The following is a 20,786-nucleotide window of genomic DNA, read 5'->3' as shown; positions in this document are numbered from 1 at the left end:
CTGGAGGAGGAGTACCAATAACATTTTAAGAAAGCTTTATACAGCATCCTGCCAGCCCCTCCCACCATCGGCCTGCCCTGCGATGAGGTCACTGGGTCTAAAATAAGGAATGTCCTGAAAACCGAAAGGTTCTTTTTAAACATCGGAATGGACCTTTGCTTCTTGGCTTTTCTGGCCAAGATCAAGTGTAGTATCTGTTCTCATCACTGATCCAGTGGAGGCGCTGTGCCACTATCCTGACCTGACCTGGGGTAGGGGTGGTGGCTATGCAAATCCACCGGTTTGATGGGGACCTGGAAGGTTAGCATCGGCAGGAACCAAAACTGGAGCGCCTGAACGTAATAGGGGGCTGGGAGTGGGTTCCCCCAGAGAAAGCCGGAAGGGTTCATTACCTCCTGGTTTGAGTGGTCTACCTTGCCTAGCCATGGGCTGGAAAGGCAGATGATCCACGGTGTCTGTGGCCCCTGGGAGTGTTAGCCCTAGAGGAGCTCTTATTAACACTTGGGTGTGGGAAGCTCACTGTGTGAAAAGAACTCACGGTCACAGTCACCAAAGGTTTTTCTGCACTGTGCCTTTTAGGGCCTGGCCGGGGGGCAATTTTTATCTACCAGCCCTCAGGGCCTAGGCCAATGCACAATTTGGCATGGCCACTTTTTTATTTTTATTTATTTTCTCCTCACTGTTTGTCACTTAAATTTTGTGTGTGTTTTTTGCAATGAATGAAGGGTATGAGTCCTTGGGCTTACCCCGTCTAGGTGGAGGATGTGTGGCCTTCTGGTTCCTTCACCCCCTGCCTCCTGCCTCAGGGGGGGGGGGGGTTCCTCTTCGGGGAGAGCTCCCCTGACCTAGTATTCAGGGAGGTCTTCGGCTGTCCTAGTGGCTATGCAAATCCACTGGTGTGATGGGGACCTGGAAGGTTAGTATCGCCAGGAACCCGTAACTGGAGCACCTGAACGTAATAGGGGGCTGGGAGTGGGTTCCCCCAGAGAAAGCCGGGAATGGTTCATTACCTCCTGGTTTGAGTGGTCTACCTTGCCTGGTCATGGGCTGGAAAGGCAGATGATCCACGGTGTCTGTGCCCCGGGAGTGGTAACCCTAGGGAGCTCTTATTAACACTTGGGTGTGGGAAGCTCACTGTGTGAAAAGAACTCACGGTCACAGTCACCAAAGGTTTTCTGCACTGTGCCTTTTAGGGCCTGGCCAAGGGCAATTTTTGTCTACCAGCCCTCAGGGCCTAGGCCAATGCACAATTTGGCATGGCCACTTTTTATTTTTAGTTTTTTTTCTCCTCACTGTTTGTCACTCAACTTTTGTGTGCGTTATTTCACTGGATAAAGGGTTCAAGTCCTCGGGCTTACCCTGATGTCTAGGGGGAGGATGTGTGGCCTTCTGGTTCCTTCACCCTCCTGCCTCTGGGGGGAGTCTCTCTTCGGGAGAGCTCCCCTGACCTAGTAATTCAGGGAGGGCTTCGGCTGTCCTAGAGGAACGGTGGTCTGCCAGGCCTTCTGGCTAAGCAGACTATGTTGAACCTATGTCCCCGTCGGGAACCTTGTGCCCCTTGGGTCAGGGTACAGGTCCTACTCCTTCGAGGGGTGGACAAAAGCTCACCCTTGGGTGCATTTTTTTTGTGTGCGTTCGCATATACATTTTTTTGTACACTTACGGGTTTTTCGTTATAGTATTTTTGCACCACCGCGGATCTTAGGGAAAACTGGAGACATGCACGACTTGTTCCTATCGAAGACCAAGGATCACTGTGACATCCCCTCAGCCAGCATTTTCCGTAGATCAGTGATGGCAGACACATGCGTGGTCCACGTTTAGTGGGTTTCGATTGGTCAATGTACGCAGCATAATACCACCTTATGTTGGCGATTCATCCTTTTATGCGGCCATTCTCAGATCTCGTTAAAACTATAAAAGCAACAATAAAAATAAAAAACTACAAAAGTAGAAGAACGTTCATCGAACCGGTTTATTTATGGGGGTCAGTCCACCCAAAAGGTGGCATTGATGAGCAGATGCAACAGAGGAGCGGGAACCCCCCGAGGTGGTCAGGAACACCCAAAGCCCTCCCAAAGGTCCCTTTACACTTCTACGCCCCTAGGCATCGCATTAACGCACATTGTATTCCACATTAACACATGTTAAGGGTCTATTCACGCCTGAACTGGGCAAATTTGAGTGGCACCGTAACGCACCATTCCACGTAACGTAGATTAGCACATATTGCGGTCACGCACGTATTACTGTAACGCAACAGGAAAGCGTATTTCAGCTCTAAGGCAGGGAGAACACCGTCAGGGACTTATGTATGGTGCCACCCTTCTCCAAGACATTAGGGTGGCCTCTGATATGAAGGGGAGATCTCTAATGTGAAGGGGGGGCTCTAATGTGAAGGGGGCATCTGTAGTGAGGGGGGGTTCTGATGTGATGGGGGGGGGACTCTGTGATGGGGGACCTGTGATGTATAGGGGGAATGCTGATGTGAAGAGGGGACTCTGGTGTAATGGGGGCCTCTGAAATGAGGGGGGGAGGGGTTGGACACTGACGTGATGAGGGACCTCTGATGTAAAAGGGGGGAACCCTGATGGGATGAGGGACCTCTGATATAAAGGGGAGAACCCTGATGTGATCGGGGACCTCTGCTGTAAAGGGTGGGGGGGGGGGAAACTTGCTGTGGCGAGGGACCTCTGATGTAAACGGGGAACCCTAATGTGACGAGGGACCTCTGATGCAAAGGGGGGAACCTTGCTGTGACGAGGGACCTCTGATGTAAAGGGGGAACCCTGATGTGATGAGGGACCTCTGATGTAAAGGGGGAACCCTGATGTGATGAGGGACCTCTGATGTAAAGGGGGAACCATGATGTGATGAGGGACCTCTGATATAAAGGGGGGAACCATGATGTGATGAGGGACCTCTGATGTGAAAGGGGGGAACCCTGATGTGATGAGGGACCTCTGATGTGAAAGGGGGGAACCCTGATGTGATGAGGGACCTCTGATATAAAGGGGGGAACCATGATGTGATGAGGGACCTCTGATGTGAAAGGGGGGAACCCTGATGTGATGAAGGACCTCTGATGTGAAAGGGGAACCCTGATGTGATGAGGGACCTCTGATGTGAAAGGGGAACCCTGATGTGATGAGGGACCTCTGATGTAAAGGGGGGAACCATGATGTGATGAGGGACCTCTGATGTAAAGGGGGGAACCATGATGTGATGAGGGACCTCTGATGTAAAGGGGGGAACCCTGATGTGATGAGGGACCTCTGATGTGAAAGGGGAACCCTGATGTGATGAGGGACCTCTGATGTGAAAGGGGAACCCTGATGTGATGAGGGACCTCTGATGTAAAGGTGGGGAACCCTGATGTGATGAGGGACCTCTGATGTAAAGGGGGGAACCCTGATGTGATGAGGGACCTCTGATGTAAAGGGGGGAACCCTGATGTGATGAGGGACCTCTGACGTTAAAGTGGGAACCATGATGTGATGAGGGACCTCTGGAGGTAAAGGGGGAACCCAGATGTGTTAGGGACCTCTGATGTAAAGGGGGGAACCCTGATGTGATGAGGGACCTCTGATGTGAAAGGGGAACCCTGATGTGATGAGGGACCTCTGAGGTAAAGGGGGCAACTCAGATGTGTTAGGGACCTCTGATGTAAAGGGGGGAACCCTGATGTGATGAGGGACATCTGAGGTAAAGGGGGGAACCCTGATGTGATGAGGGACATCTGAGGTAAAGGGGGGAACCCTGATGTGATGAGGGACATCTGAGGTAAAGGGGGGAACCCTGATGTGATGAGGGACATCTGAGGTAAAGGGGGAAACCCTGATGTGATGAGGGACATCTGAGGTAAAGGGGGGAACCCTGATGTGATGAGGGACATCTGAGGTAAAGGGGGAACCCTGATGTGATGAGCGACCTCTGATGTAAAGGAGGAACTCTGGTGTGACAAGGTACCTCTGATGTAAAGGGGACCTCTGATGTAAAGGGGAACCCTGATGTAATAGAAGGGCTCTGACCTTCTAGGTGATGGTACAATGTTACCCTTTACATTCAGCGTGTATACAGCCGAGCCTCCCACCCCCAGTCCTGTCCCAAGCTGGGGGTCCGGCTTTATTGTCCATAGTGTAGGAAATTGGAGAATGGTCGTCCTTCCACCACCGGCCACACAATGGGTTCAGGAAACACCAGAGGGGCCTTGAATTCTTTCAACCTTCTTTACCATTTTTCTTTCCAGAAAAACAAAACAAAAAAAAACACATCAAGGTCACCATTGTGCTGGTAAACAAAACCGCAACACGTGTGCGAGTTCTTCATTTTTCGGCGAGCTGCACGGCAAACGCACATGAAAAGGTGACCCGGTTGTGTCATTGGGAAAGCTGCACCCTGCCTGCCCAACCCTTACCCACCTGTTCATGGCTGGATTCACATCTCTGCACTTAAATCAACACAAATGCATTAAATCAAAAAACAACGCATTCGTTAAGATGCGTGTCAACGCACGCCGACACATCATAATGCACATAAACGCACCGCGACACGCATCAACACGTGTTCAAATAAGTTATAACGCATGATGGCATCCAATACGTTGCAATGCACATTGAAAACGCTTGATGAGGTGTATTAACATGCTTTATCATGCGTTTACGTTAATGGAAAACGCGTCCGGGCGAAACCTGCTCCGAGACCGCTGCAGGGTGCCGCCATCTTGGATGTAAAGTCAGCAGATGCAAAGCTGGTCACTCTGTAGTCTTCCCTTTTACTCCTCCCCCAGCAGCTCCATAAAAGGTTATGTATGGAGGCGAGGGGAGGGGCAGAGGAGCTGGGCCAGCATAGACAGTAATTAAGGCACTCCCAGAAGAGGTATGACTTCCCAAGGGGGCTGGGCTAAGGAATTGACTCTTCCTGGAGCGGTCACATTTAAGTTTCCAAACAAGTTATTTTTTTAATCCTCAGGTAACTTACTGAAGACACGTTCGCCAAGTGCGGACAGGCCAATCCTTCATTAGCCATGGCGGAAAAATTAGCTGCCTTTAATTGCTGTAAGTGTCCCCTTCAGGATGATTTGCCCCTCACTTCCTGCCGTGTCACCAAAACAGGAAGTGAACAGAAAATTTTGCAGATGGGACACATGGCAGCTTTGTTTAATTGCTGTAAATGTCCCATTTGGGATGATTTGACCCTCACTTCCTGCCGTGTCACCAAAACAGGAAGTGAAGAGAAATCTCACAGATGGGACACAGGCAGCATTAAAAACCTGACAGATGTTAAAACACTTCAAAACACAAAAAAAAAAAAAAATGGTCGCAGTTGGGGGTTAGTTCCTCCAGTGTTTTTCTGATTAAAGCTGAACTCCGAGCACAAAAAAAAAAACTTTTATATACATTCCTCAAAAGCCACAAACGATTTAAATCCATTTTGTGTGCACTGAATGCCTTTTGCAAACCCAGATATTACTTTGTAAAAGTAGCAGTGACATCATCACTGTGCTGTACATAGCCTGAGCAAAGTACAGAGGTGTGGGAGGGGCCCAGCAGGCTCCACCTTATAAAGAAAACTACAGGAGGAGGGCGGAGACAAGACCAGTCACCCTGAACAAGGAGAGAGAACGGAGCTGTGGGAGGGCCCTGCAGGCTCCACCTACTACAGAAAACTACAGGAGGGGGCGGAGACGATAGAGCGATCACCCTGCACAATGATAGAGAGCAGAGCTGTGGGAGGGCCCAGCAGGCTCCACCTACTATAGAAAACTACAGAAGGGGGCGGAGACCAGACCAGACACCCAGCACAAGGAGAGAGAGCAGAGCCATAAAACCCTCCAGTGCAACAGACTGATACCCGCCCATTAAGGCATTTTGAAATTTACATAACTCCTCCCACTGCTTACATCAGGGCTGAGGGCTCTTGAGAGGAGTATTGAGGCAGGGAAAGGGGGAGGTACTTCCCACGAAACGCGTTGTTCCACTAATCACCTGTGAATTTCAATAAACATTTTAAAAAATAAAATCGGCAGGCTCCACCTACAAAAGAAAGGGACAGGAGACGGTGGAGACAAGACCTGACACCCTGCACAAGGAGAGAGAGAGAGAGAGCGCGAGAGAGAGAGAGAGAGAAGAGCTGTGGGAGGGGCCCAGCAGGCTCCACCCACTACAGAGAACTACAGGAGCGGGCAGAGACCAGAGCGATTACCCTGCTGAAGGAGAGAGAAAAGCTGTGGGAGGGGCCCAGCAGGCTCCACCCACCACAGAAAACTAGAGGAGGGGGGGCGGAGACGAGACCGGTCACCCTGCACAAGGAGAAAGAGCAGCAGTGAGCGGTCTTTATTACAGGAAGTCTCACACTGGATTACAGCACAGATGTGGAGGAAATACGCGAAGTACACTGAGATTCCAGGAAGAATACTCATGATAAATGGATTTATTATCGGGGGGGGGGGAATCTACACCTGTATGTACAAACTGAAGTGAACTGGTCTTGGCGCTGAGGTTGAAGTCATGTTACCAGGAAAGGCCCATCGCCTCCAGGTACCGCCTCCCGCTCATATGTACGAGGGTGTCATCTCCGACCTTTGGCTCAGAGTGGCCTCCTATTAATCTGACATTGGTGAAGGGTTGGTGATAAGCAGTCACAGGCTGGAATGCCGGTATTCTACTTCCACTTATGTCAGTGTTCCCTCTGCTGCCCTCCCCTTCCTTCCTCCGTTAGCATACATGCTAAATTACATTTAATATTCTATATATTATTGGTGGATGTTTCAATATAACAAAAAAAAAAAAAAAAAAAAAAAAAAAAAAAAGTTACAGCACCCTGATGGCCTAGGGCCATGATGGCAAACCTTGGCACCCCAGATGTTTTAGAACTACATTTCCCATGATGCTACACTACCCTGCATAATGCATGAGCATCATGGGAAATGTAGTTCCAAAACATCTGGGGTGCCGAGGTTCGCCATCACTGGCCTAGGGTGACCACACGTTCCCGGATTGCCCGGGACAGTCCTGCATTGTGCTGGTCTGTCTCGGGCACCTTCATTCCGGGACAATAGCGAGTGTCTCGGATTGAAACTGACACAGTAATGGGGGGTGGACTGGGCCCAGGGGGCAGGCCGCTGCATCACCACTTTACTCACTGACAGTACTTGGAGGATGTGACACCCCCCCCCCCCCAAAAAATGTGAAGGACTACAGGTCCCAGCATCCACCCCTCAGAACTGAAGATGTGACAGCCCCCCCCCCCAACTAGTGAAGAACTACAGGTCCCAGCATGAACCTATGAAATCTATGGGGCCACACCATTAGATCTCAGGGGTTCATGCTGGGACTTGTAGTCCTTCACTTTTGAGGGATATGACCCCCCCAAAAGTGAAGGACTACAGGTCCCAGCATGAACCCCTCAGAGCTGAAGATGTGACACCCCCACAACTAGTGAAGGACTACAGGTCCCAGCATGGACCCCCTCAGAGCTGAAGATGTGACACCCCCCCCCCCCCCCAAACTAGTAAGGAACTACAGGTCCCAGCATGAACCTATGAAATCTATGGGACCACACCCTTAGATCTCAGGGGTTCATGCCGGGACTTGTAGTCCTTCACTTTTGGGGGATTTGACCCCCCAAAGGTAAAGGACTACAGGTCCCAGCATGAACCCCTCAGAGCTGAAGATGTGACACCCCCACAACTAGTGAAGGACTACAGATCCCAGCATGAACCCCTTCAGAGCTGAAGATGTGACTCCCTCCTCAACTAGTGAGTAACTACAGGTCCAGCATGAACCTATGAAATATATGGGGCCACATCCTTAGATCTCAGGGGTCGATGCTGGGACTTGTAGTCTTTCACTTTTGGGGTGAAGGACTACAGGTCCCAGCATTACCCCTCAGAGTTGAAAGTATGACCCCCCTCCCCACCACATGCTTCACGCAATACGGTTTGCCGCAAATTGCAGTGTGACAATCGCGGCAGAACCACACCGCGATTTTAGGTGCAAATCAAATGAATGGCATCTAAAAAAATGTGCGTTCTGCAATTTATCGTTCACACTTAAGCGCTTCAAAGCGCGGACAGATTTGTGGCAAATCTGCTCGCAATTCCAAAACTCAGATGTGTCAATGCAGCCTTAGAGTCCCATAAAAAGTGATCAGGTGGCTGGAAAAAAAAAAAAATCAATACCCCTTAAAAAAAAACGCAAATCGCGGCAACCCGCTTCGCTTGAATCTTCGCGCCCAAAAAAGTTCAGGAGCTACTTTCGGGGGGGCGACCAGCTTCACGTGATGCAGTTTGCCGCAATTGCAACACACGATTTATCGCTCGACAGTTGCGGCAGAACCGCACCCCGATTTTAGGCGCCAAATGCGTGTTCTTCGCAATTTGTCATAACCACCTGGGCGCTTTGACGTCACGGGCAGAATTGCGGCAAATCTGCCCGCGATTCAAAACGCAGGAGGCGTAATGCAGCCTAAAAAAAAAAAAGTGCATTAGGCAAATTTGGGATCGTGGGCAGAATCGCCGCCATTCCAAAAAATCGCAGGCCAAATGCGCCATTTTCCTAACGGCACCCTGAACACGGTGCGATTCTGGTGCGACTGTCGAATCAGGACGAAATCACACCAAAACGTGTGTACGCCAAGCAAAAAAAGGGAGCAGTTTTTTTTGTGGGGGGGGGGGGGGGGGGGGGGGGGACAAAACGCACCATAGGCAGCCCACTGAAAGGAACAGGCTGCCCTATGCGCGACATGTGGAAACGCACGTAAATCGCGCTTTTCAAATCGCAAACAGAACGCTCGTTCCCACAGCGCGATGTCTGAACGGGTCTTAATTGTTTGGGGGGGGGGGGGGGGGGGTTTAAGCAATTTTGTAGCATTTTTTTTTTTTTTACTTTCCTGCAAAAAAAAAAAAAAACAAAAAAAAAAAAAACGAAAAGTAGTGAAATTTTGCTTTAACGTGAAAAAAAAACAAAACAAAAGTGCGATGACAGGTCCACTTTAAATCTTGAATCAATTAGTTCCATCAAACAGAATTTAAAGATTAATTCAATTAAATAAATAATTTTATTATGAGAACAATTTTATGATCATCCCTGTTTATCCACAAACAAAATCGCTCCGAGCCGGAGATGCCTCTTATGAAATCTCGCCGTGACCGTTTTTTTTTTTTTGGCCGCATTTTGGAGTGAAAGCTGCTTTGACCACAAACATGACCTATTTTTTTTTTTTTTATACAGACATCTCCCGTCCTGCTTCCTCTGGGCCGCGGCGGGAAGGGACCGGCGCGCACAATTGTGCCTTTTGTGCATTCATGCTCGCCGAATTCCAAGGCCCAGCGCCTGGCGGACAAGCGACAATGACCTCGCTTCACATCGCGGCTGAAGGAGCCCTGAGTCGCGGAAGGGGGCAGCGCCCGCGGTCAGATGACCGCTTTGTACACTTCAAATATTGCATCCTGATTTTTTGTAAAGTGTTGGAAAAAAATAAAATAAAAATGGTGTCCCTCTGTAAAAGAGAATGAAATGATTTTTAAATTTTAGAACTCCAGAAAAAAAAAAAAAAAATAAAAAATAAATTTATATATATATATATATATATATATATATATATATATATATATATTATTATTAATATTATTATTAATAATAATAATAATATTAAATATTAATAATAATAATAATAATAATAATACCCTTGGACGTTCCTTTCCCCTCCCCCATGTAATGAAAATAGAAATATATATATATATTTTTTTAAATGTTGTTGCAGGCATCAACATACTTAAATAAAACATCATTTTCATGACTTGCCTTATTTTAGTCCCGGGGTGTCCTCGCTGGGTCTCTGTTCTTCTCTATGCAATGCAGACAGATCATGGCGGGTGGGAGGGGCTATCAGGGGCTGTACATGGCCTACTGGAAACCATTACAGCGCCCTGCCTCAATACGCCTCAGGTGAGAAGTCCCCCCCCCCCCCCCCCAGACATGATCTGCCTGCATTGCATAGAAAAGTCTTGACAAAGGGGTAGCACTTGCCCCCGAAATGTGTTACTCCAATGTTTCTCAACTCCATTACTCAAGTACCCCCAAAAGGTCATTTCAGGCTTTTCCATTATTTTGCCCAGGTGATTTGATCAGTTTCACTGCCTTAGTAAGTACCACAGTCGTTTCATCTGAGGGAAATCCTGAAAACATGACCCGTTGGGGGTACTTGAGGGCTGGAGTTGAGAAACCTTGGAGTAACACATTTCGGGGGTAAGTCATACCCCTTTGTCAGGACTTCTCTATGCAATGCTTGCAGATCATGGCTGGTGGGAGGGGCCAGCAGAGTGCTGTACAGAGCTTCTTGAAAAAAATCACAGCCCTGCCTCAGTACTCCTCTGAAGAGACCTCAGCCTTGATGCAGTGGGAGGAGTTATGCAAATATCAAAACACCTTGATGGGTGGGTTCAGATAGGTGTAGAGGCACGTTTTAGTATGGAAGGTTGTCACACTGAGGTTATTAAAAAGGTTTATTGAAATAAACAGCGAGGAGAAGAGCAACAGTTTTGTGAAAGTGCCTCCCCCTTCGTCAGGACTGTGGTGGTGGGTGTGGTCAGACGGACCTGGACTAAGGAGATCTTCACACCTGAGGTTATTATTAAGAATGTTTATTGAAAATTCACAGGTAATGAGTGGAGCAACGCATTTCATAGGAAATGCCTCCCCTTTCCCTGGCTCAGTACTTCTCTCAAAAGCCTCACCCTGATGGGAGGGGTTATGCAAATATGAAACGCCCTGATGGTGAGGTTAGGTGGGTGTAGAGGTGCACTCAGTAAGAAAGGTCGTCACACCTGAGGTTATTAAGAATTTTTATTGAAATTCACAGGTGTTGAGTAGAGCAACGGGTTTCAGGAGAAGTGCCTCCCCCTTTATCAGGACTGTGATGGTGAGTGTAGTTAGGACTGACCTGAAACAGGAGATTGTCACACTTGGTTATTATTAGGCATGTCTATTGAATTTCACAGGTGATGAGTGGAGCAACGCTGTTTCACAGGAATCCCTCCCCTTCATCAGGACTATATTGGTGGGTGTGGTCAGGACTGACCAGGAACCGGAGATCGTCACACTTGGTTATTATTAAAATTCATGAATGGAGCAACGCATTTTATAGGAAGTGGCTTCCCCTTTCCCTGCCTCAGTACTTGTCTCAAAAGCCCTCAGCCCTAATGTAAGCAGTGGGAGGAGTTATGCAAATATCAAAACACCTTGATGGGTGGGGTGCAGTTGGGTGTAAAAGGCGGGCTCAGAATGGAAGGTCGTCACACCTGAGGTTTTTAAGAATTGATAATTGGAATACATAGGTGAGTAGAGCAACGTGTTTTGGGGGCAGTGCCTTCCCCTTCATCAGGACTGTATTAGTGGGTGTGGTCAGGAATGACCTGGAACCGGAGGAGATCGTCACACTTGAGGTTATTTTTAAAAATGTTTATTGAAATTCACAGGCATTTCGTAGGAAGTGCCTCCCCTTTTCCTGCCTCAATACTCTCCAAGAGCCCTCGGCTCCAATTTAAGCAGTGGGAGGAGTTATGTAAATTTCAAAATGCTTTTGTCTATCAGTCTGGAGCAGTGGAGGGTTCTATGCTCTGCGTTCTCTTCTCTTGTGAAGGGTGACTGGTCTAATCTCCGCCCCCTTCTGTCGTTTTCTGTAGTAGGTGGAGCTTGCTGGGCCCTCCACAGCCCTGCTCTCTCTCTCCTTGAGCAGTGTGACTGGTCTCATCTCCGCCCCCTTTCTGTAGTTTTCTGTAGTAGGTGGAGCTTGCTGGGCCCCTCCCACAGCTCTGTTCTCTCTCCTTGTGCAGTGTGACTGGTCTCCTCTCCGTCCCCCCTTCTGTAGTAGGTGGAGCTTGCTGGGCCCCTCCCACAGCTCTGCTCTCTGCACAGGAAATGTACAGCACAGTGATGAAGTCACTGCTACTTTTACAAAGTAATATCTGGGTTTGAAAACGGCATTCGGTGCACACAAAGTGGATTGTATCCAAGGCTACATGTAAATAAAAATATTTTTTCACTTATGTAACCTTGTCATTTCTATGTTCTGGGAGCTTGGCTGCCATCCCCAGTTACGAGGAAATTCCAGAATAGCGGACGCGTTTGGCTAAAATCAAAACAGCCACCTCATTGGAAAGGGAAGCGATTGAGCAAAATCCAGGAAAGCAGAATAAAAAAAATAAAAAAAAAAACACTTTTCAATAATGTCACCATCTTTTTACATAGAGGGGATGCAGTGATCCATGACAAAACCAAGCGCGGCTTCACGATCGCGGAAAATTTGTGCGCAAACATGGGGAACGAAACAGGAGACCGGGCCGCTAAAGAGGACATCCCTTTATAAACAAAGAGCGTCTGGAGGGACTGAGAATTAGGAGGGGCGGCAGAGACTGTGCTATAATATCCTTCCTTTTTTCCCCTATGGGGGTCATTAACAGGTTGCGCTTTTCTGGCTTTGATGTTTATAGTAAATCGCAATTTTTATTTTTTTTATCGCCGGTCGCTGACGTTATTCAGTTTTCCCAATCATTCATAATTGCCCTTTAAAAAAAATTAAAAAAAATAAAAAATAAATTTAAAAAAATTAGTAAAAATGTCATGTTGGCTATACATGATCGACCACATAAATTGCACTAAAAATTGATCGCACGGCCAACACAATTTGACCGATGTTCTGAAAATCTCAACACATTCTGCTCATAAATCGACGGTATGGGGTGGATGCACTTCTGCTCCCAAGCGATCGAAGGGGTGAACCGCAGGATATACGCTTTTTTGTGCGCATTCACGAAACGCAAGCAAAAGCGAGATGCCTTGCACGGTCAAAAAAAAAAAAAAAAAATGCACAAATCTCATTTTCTGCTCCCGAACTATCAGAATTGGTGAACCACAGGAATCGCTTTGCGTGCTAAAAACACGCCCCGTATGAACGCGCGGTTATTGTCCCACCATAACCCATCAAAACCGCCATCGGCCGCTTATCGTTTGGCCGTACCGTTTTTGTTTCAGGAGTTTGTCGCACTGTGTATGGCCACCGCGGGGGCTACATTCATACCTTGGTGCTGTGTGCGTTTATGAAAACGCAAGCAGGTGCGTGATTTTTTTTTTTACGCGCAGCAACGCATGTTCATGGTACGCTAGTCTTAAAGAGATTTGGCAAACGTCACATTTGCCAATGTCCTTGTTGCAGTCCTCAGGGATCACTGTCATCCCTGGCTATGGCCCGCACATATCAGGACCTTCTTTCGGGAGACTCAACCAGATCACTGGTCTCGCCCACTTTCTAGGCGTTTCTGCCTAGATCAGCCCACTTTCTTCAAACTCCCCCACTCTCAAATTATACCGGAACCACCTACCTGCAGCTCTGCTTCCTTTGGCAATACCCTTTTTATACATTTTTTTGTTTAATTATTATTATTATTTGGGTACTGCACATGCTCAATAGCTGAAATAAGAGCAAGGCTTGGATCCAGGACACAGGCACGGGACACAGCTCATAGATGGGGGACAGTCTTGGCAAATCTGGGACAGTTGACTTCTAGGCAAAAAACTCTGCTGTCCTCCAGGCTACATGCCCGGGTTAAACACTAAGCAGGTAGACTAATCCTTGTAGGCATCTCAAGCTGCCACCTTCACCATCAGTCCACTCTGAAAAGTTATGACGTTACGAGACGAAAAACAGGACGTGGACGGATTATCAGGAGCAGGAAACAACGGCGATAACACTTGAGATAGCCGGCTTCACAAGGGCTCACAAGGACAAGCTGTGGTGGAGAAGGCTGCAGTAGCCTGGAGTCCTTTCCCCCCAAGAACTGACACTCACTAGAATAAAGCTCAAAATAAAGCATTCAGGCTCCCCCGAAACACGTTGGTTTTATAAGTAACCTTTGTCATCTTCATAAAGCTTTAAAATAAACCATTCAGGCTCCCCGAAACACGTTGGTTTCATCAGTAACCTTTGTCATCTTCAATAAAGCTCTAAAAATAAAGCATTCAGGCTCCCCCCGAAACACGTTGGTTTCATCTGTAACCTTTGTCATCTTCAATAAAGTTCTAAAATAAACCAGTTTCCCGAAACATGTTGGCTTCATCTGCAACCTTTGTCATCTTCAATAAAGCTCTAAAAATAAAGCATTCAGGCTCCCCAGAAACACGTTGGTTTCATCTGTAACCTCTGTCATCTTCAATAAAGCTCTAAAATAAAGCATTCAGGCTCCCACCGAAACACGTTGGTTTCATCTGTAACCTTTGTCATCTTCAATAAAGTTCTAAAATAAACCAGTTTCCCCGAAACATGTTGGCTTCATCTGCAACCTTTGTCATCTTCAATAAAGCTCTAAAAATAAAGCATTCAGGCTCCCCTGAACACGTTGGTTTCATAAGTAACCTTTGTCATCTTCAATAAAGCTCTAAAATAAACCAGTTTCCCCGAAAACATGTTGGCTTCATCTGCCAACCTTTGTCATCTTCAATAAAGCTCTAAAAATAAAGCATTCAGGCTCCCCCCGAAACACGTTGGTTTCATAAGTAACCTTTGTCATCTTCAATAAAGCTCTAAAATAAAGCATTCAGGCTCCCCCCGAAACACGTTGGTTTCATCTGTAACCTTTGTCATCTTCAATAAAGCTTTAAATAAACAATCAGGCTCCCCCCGAAATACGTTGGTTTGATCTGTAACCTTTGTCATCTTCAATAAAGCTTTAAAATAAAGCATTCAGGCTCCCCCCGAAACACGTTGTTTCATCTGTAACCTTTGTCATCTTCAATAAAGCTCTAAATACAGGCTACAGTGTGTCAAAATCCCAGCAGCTACAAGGACCACCGCTGGTGACAATATGCCCAAAATCACAAATTCTCCGACATCATGGCTTCCTCTGTAACCTTTGTCATCTTCAATAAAATTCTATATACAGAGGCTCTAAATACAGACAACAGTGTGTCAAAATTCCAGGAACTACTACAACCACCATGACTACTGGCAACAATAAGCCAATAGTCTTCCTTAATTCCCAATCCTCCAACAACTGATGTTTTTTTTTTTTTTTTAGAACTTTATTTAAGATGACAAAGGTTACAGGTGAAGCCAATGCATTTTAGGCAAACAGCTTGTTCCCTCAAAACGTGTTGGCTTTACCTGTAACCTATAGTGCTTCAATATGCCTGGAGCTTCTACCACCACCGCTGGAGACAATACGACCAAAGTAAATCACAAATAATCCAACATCAACTGTTTTTTTTTTTTTTGAATTTTATTGAAGATGACAAAAGTTACAGATGAGGGCAACGTGTTTTGGGGGAACATTTGGCTTCATCTGTAACCTTTGTCATCTTCAATAAGGTTCTAAATATGGACAACAGTGTGTCAAAAACCCAGGAGCTACTACAACCACCATGGCTACTGGCAACAATAAGCCCATAGTCTTCCTTAATTCCCAATCCTCCAATAACTGATGTTTTTTTTTTTTTTTTTTTAGAACTTTATTTAAGATGACAAAGGTTACAGATGAGGCCAATGTGTTTTGGAGGAACATTTGGCTTCACCTGTAACCTTTGATATCTTCAATAAGGCCAAAGTCTTCTCAAATCACCAATTCTCCAACATCTAGTGATGGTTTATTTTAGAACTTTATTGAAGATGACAAAAGTTACAGATGAAGCCAACGCATCTCGGGAAACAGGCTGCTCCCCTGAAAGCTTCATCTGTAACCTTTGTCACCTTCAATGAAGTTCTAAAATAAACCATCACTTGATGTTGGAGAATTGGTGATTTGAGGAGACTTTGGCCTTATTGAAGATGTCAAAGGTTACAGATGAAGCCAAATGTTCCTCCAAAACACGTTGGCCTCATCTGTAACCTTTGTCATCTTAAATAAAGTTATAAAAATTAAAATAAAAATCAGCTGTTGGAGGATTGGGAATTAAGGAAGACTATGGGCTTATTGTTGCCAATGGTCACGGTGGTTGTAGTAGCTCCTGGGTTTTTGGCCCACTGTTGTCCGTATTTAGAACCTTATTGAAGATGACAAAGGTTACAGATGAAGCCAAATGTTCCTCCAAAACACGTTGGCCTCATCTGTAACTTTTGTCATCTTCAATAAAGTTCTAAAAAAAAAAAAAACATCAGTTGATGTTGGAGAATTGGTGATTTGAGGAGACTTTGGCCTTATTGTTGCTAGCGGAACGGTCATGGGGGTTGTAGTAGCTCCTGGGATTTTGACCCACTGTTGTCCGTATTTAGAACCTTATTGAAGATGACAAAGGTTACAGATGAAGCCAAATGTTCCCCCAAAACACGTTGGCTTCATCTGTAACTTTATCTTCAAAAAGAATCTTAAAAAAAAAAAAAAAAAAAAAGTTGATGTTGGATAATTTGTGATTTAAGAAGACTTTGGGCGTTTTGTCGCCAGCGGTGGTCGTAGAAGCTCCAGGAATTTGGAAGCACTGTGGGTTGCAGATGAAGCCAACATGTTTCGGGGGAACAAGCTGTTCCCCTGAAATGCGTTGGCTTCATCTGTAACTTTTGTCATCTTCAATAAAGATCTAAAAGACAAAAAAAAAAAAAAACATCAGTTGTTGGAGGATTGGGGATTTAGGAAGGCTTATCGTTGCCAGTGGTCATGGCGGTTGTAGTAGTTCCTGGGATTTTGAACACAACAAATTCTAGATTTACAAACGGCAGTGTGTCAAAATCCCAAAAAATACTACAACCACTGCTGGTGACAATAAGGCCAAAGTCTCCTCAAATTATCAATCCTCCAACATCAACTGATCACTTATTTTAGAACTTTATTGAACATGACAATCAGTTGATGTTGGAGGATTGATAATTTGAGGAGACTTTGGCCTTATTGTCACCAGCAGTGGTTGTAGTATTTCTTGGGATTTTGACACACTGCAGTTTGTAAATCTAGAATTTGTTGTGTTCAAAATCCCAGGAACTACTACAACCGCCATGACCACTGGCAACAAGAAACCCATAGTCTTCCTAAATCCCCAATCCTCCAACAACTGATTTTTTTTTATTATAGAACTTTATCGAAGATCACAAAAGTTACAGATGAAGCCAATGTGTTTTTCCGTGAACAGGTTGCTCACCCAAAGCCTGCTGGCTTGGTCTGTAACCTTTGTCGTGTTCAATAAAGTTCTAAAATAAGCAAAAGGTTATAGGCGAAGCCAACGCATTTTGGGGGAAGCAGCCTGTTCCCCCGAAACACATTGGCTTCATCTGTAATCTTTGTCATCTTCAATAAAGTTTCAAATATGGGCTGTCCTGGGTCAAAATCCCAGGCGCTACTATGATCACCATGACCGCTGGCGACAATAAGCCCAAAGCCTTCTTAACCCATTGGCGCCGGCGCCTCTCAGCCCCTTTAAGGGGTTTAAGATGCCGGGAGGTGGGGCGGGATTATGGTCATGTGCCATAGTCACGCAATTTGCAGTTTGGCAAAAGTCTTGGTGGTTTCACCTGGAATGCCGGCTCCGCGGCCAATCAGGCGACAGCACTCCTGATCAGCACTACGACCGAAGGTGAACAGTTCTCCTAATTGGTGCCGCTTTAAATGGAGAAGCGACACCATTGTTTTTAATGGCACCCCAAACTATTCCAAATCATGTCAAAAACGCATGTTTGGAGCGCTATTATTCTTATCGGCACCCCAAAAACAGGAATGCATATTTAAAAATTGCACCACAAAAAAAAAGAAAAAAAAAAAAAAAAAGAAGGTGCAGGAGCTTCTTTTGAGCAAAAAAACGTACATTGGGCAGCCCATTGAAGCGAACAGGCTGCTCTAGACGCGACGCGGGAAAACGTATGCAACTTCCGCTTTCAGAATCGCAAACAGGAATGCTTGCGCCGATATCTGAATGGGGCCCATATTCACATAAAGCGATTTCTGCATTTTGCCGCAATTTGGAATTGCAGGCAGAATCGCTGCGTTTCTGCCCGCAATGCCAAATCGTGGCAAAACCTGCTTTTTGGGTGCCGTTTTTCTTAATAGATCCTCAGAGCGAAGTGCGATTCTGCTGTGATGGTCGTGCGACGGAAGCGCGCATTTCAAAAATTGCGCTAAGCTTTGTCGACCCCAAAAAAAGGGAGCAGGAGCTTCTCTTGGGTGACAAACGCACAGAAGGCAGCCCGCTGAAGCGAATAGGCTGCTCTAGGCTTGACTTGGGGGGGGGACGAATGACGCGTGTAAATCGTGCTTTCAGAAATCGCAAGCAGGAACGCTTGTGCCTGCAACACGATATCTGAATGAGGCTCAAATAATGCGATTTGCATATTTTGCAGCAATTTGAGATGGCAGCTTTTCATGGAAAAACACTCTTTTGGGTTCTGTTATTCTTAATGGGACCTCAAAACGTGGTGCGATTCTGCTGCGATTTTCGTAAGACAGAGACACGCATAAAAAAAAAAAATCACTAGGTTGTTCGCAAAAAAATAGCGGAGCATAAGCTTTTTTTTGACGCGACAAACGCACAGAAGGCAACCCATTAGGCTGCTCTAGGCGCAACGCGCGGAAAGGCTTGTAAATTGCGCTTTCAGAATCGCAAGAGGGAACCTAAAAGGGTACATATTATTTGAAGCACCGTCCCTTTAAATAAGGCGTTCAGCTGTGTGAAGCAGACAGATGGATCTGGAGGCAGGTTTGCTTAACACGACCAACCTTATTACGGCATACAACCACTTCCTGCCCGTCACCACGAGACAATGGCGTGCGTGTCTCCCCCCCCCTCCCCCGCTGTGACTCAGACACCCACATGGTTTTGTCATAAGAAAAGTTGGGGGATTTTGTTTTGTTTGGATACAATTGTAGCAATCAAAGGATACTTTTCAAATCGTTATATTAATTCTAAAATTAAAAGATTTTTTATTTTACTCTGGGTAGAGCAATAGGACTTGAACTTAGGTACCCATGATCCGGCCAATCAGCGGCAGCCGGGTCATTTCTCGCCACACTAAGGGATGCTCCTGGCCTCATTGACCCAACATGACCACATGGCTGTACACTGACCCAACATGACCACATGGCTGTACACTGACCCAACATGACCACATGGCTGTACACTGACCCAACATGACCACATGGCTGTACACTGAAATTACTTACTCCGATTTCCCCGCACGCTGTGAACTTCTCACGGTGTGCATTAGAAGCTGCAGAAAGTCAGATAGAGCCCCGCCCCATTTCCTGGCTGGAGGACGATCGGCATCCTCCAGTCCTCTCCTCTGTTGGATTTTACTTCTGTCGATCACAGAGGCTCAGCATCACACGTAGGCGGTCTACATACAACTGGACCACCCAGCTCTCCAGACTGACTCTCCACCCACATGACAGCTCCTAATGGGATTGTACCATATTTAACCACCAGTACCAGGTTAGTCCCAACCACACCCATCATCACAGTCATGATGAAGGTGGAGGCACTTCCCCTGAAACGCGTTACTCTGCTCATGAACTGTGAATTTCAATACATTTCAATATTCAACATTCCTAATAGGAAACTCAGGGGAGACAACCTTCCCAACAGCCATGTTCTGCCTGTATTCCATAGAGAAGTCCTGACAAAGAGGGAGGCTCTTTCCCCAAAACCCGTTAATCACCACCTGTGAATTGTGAATTTCAATAAACATCCCTAATATAAACCTCAAGTGTGACAGCCTTCCATGATGGGCATGCCTCTACACACATCTGAACCCCACCCATCATAGCATTTTGATATTTGTATAACTCCTCCTACTGCTCGCATCAGGGCTGAGTGCTCTGGAGAGGAGTACTTTTTGATGTTTTCAAAAAGCTATGTACAGCACCCTGCTGGCCCATCCCACCAGCCTTGATCTGCCTGTATTGTATAGAAAAGTCTAGACAAAGGGGTAGCACTTACCCCAGAGATTTGTGTCTACTCTACTCTTCACCTGTGAATTTCAACAAACATTCTTAACCTCCAGTGTGATGACCTGCCATACTTTGTGCACCTCTACACCCATCAAGCTGTTTTGATATTTGCATAACTCCACCCACTACTTGCATCGGGGCTCTAGAGAAAAGTATTGATGATGTTTTCAGGAAGCTATGTACAGCACTCTGCTGGCCCATCCCACCAGCCTTGATCTGCCTGCATTGCATAGAGAAGTATAGACAAAGGGGTAGCACTTACCCCCAAAATGTGTTGCTCTACTCACCACCTATGAATTTCAACAAACATTCTTCATAATAACTTCAAATGTGACGACCTTACATACTGAGCGCACCTCAGAGGTGTGCTCCGATATGGAAGGTCGTCATGCTTGAGGGTATTATTAGGAATGTTTTTATTGAAATTCACAGGTGAGGAGTAAAGTAACACATTTTGGGGGTAAGTGCTACCCCTTAGGTTTGTGATATTTGCATAACTCCTCCCACTGCTTGCATCAGGGCTGAGGGCTCTGGAGAGGAGTACAGATGAGGTTTTTGGGAAGTTCTGTAAAGCATCCTACTGGCCCCTCCCGCCAACCATGATCTGCCTGCATTGCACAGAGAAGTCCTGACAAAGGGGCAGCACTTACCCCCAAAATGCAGAGACCCAGCGATGATGTCTCTAGGTTGATTGGGGAGAGGGGTGGGGGCAGGGAAGGCAAAATATCAACAGGTTAAACTTCAGCATGATCAGTATTTGCTGGCCTAGTGGGTAAAAGGAATGGACCCAGAACCTCAGATCAGTCCCTGTGTGGTAATAGGGAGATGCGACACCCTTGCCATCTACCGCTGCAGTAAACACAGCTGG

At 46.4% G+C, this 20,786-nt stretch overlaps 1 protein-coding gene and 1 pseudogene across 1 annotated transcript in view; one reads left to right on the top strand and one right to left on the bottom strand.

Moving 5' to 3' along the window:
- Positions 1-20,786, bottom strand: part of CDC42SE1 (CDC42 small effector 1) — a 69,792-nt gene that overhangs the window by 23,672 nt on the left and 25,334 nt on the right. The window lies entirely within an intron of this gene.
- Positions 155-246, top strand: LOC143950459 (U2 spliceosomal RNA; annotated as a pseudogene).

Source organism: Lithobates pipiens, unplaced genomic scaffold (assembly GCF_037356315.1).
Source record: "Lithobates pipiens isolate NorthernLeopardFrog02 unplaced genomic scaffold, aLitPip1_a1.2 Scaffold_30, whole genome shotgun sequence".
Lineage (NCBI taxonomy): Eukaryota > Metazoa > Chordata > Amphibia > Anura > Ranidae > Lithobates > Lithobates pipiens.
This window is presented reverse-complemented; position numbering and strand designations above follow the sequence as displayed.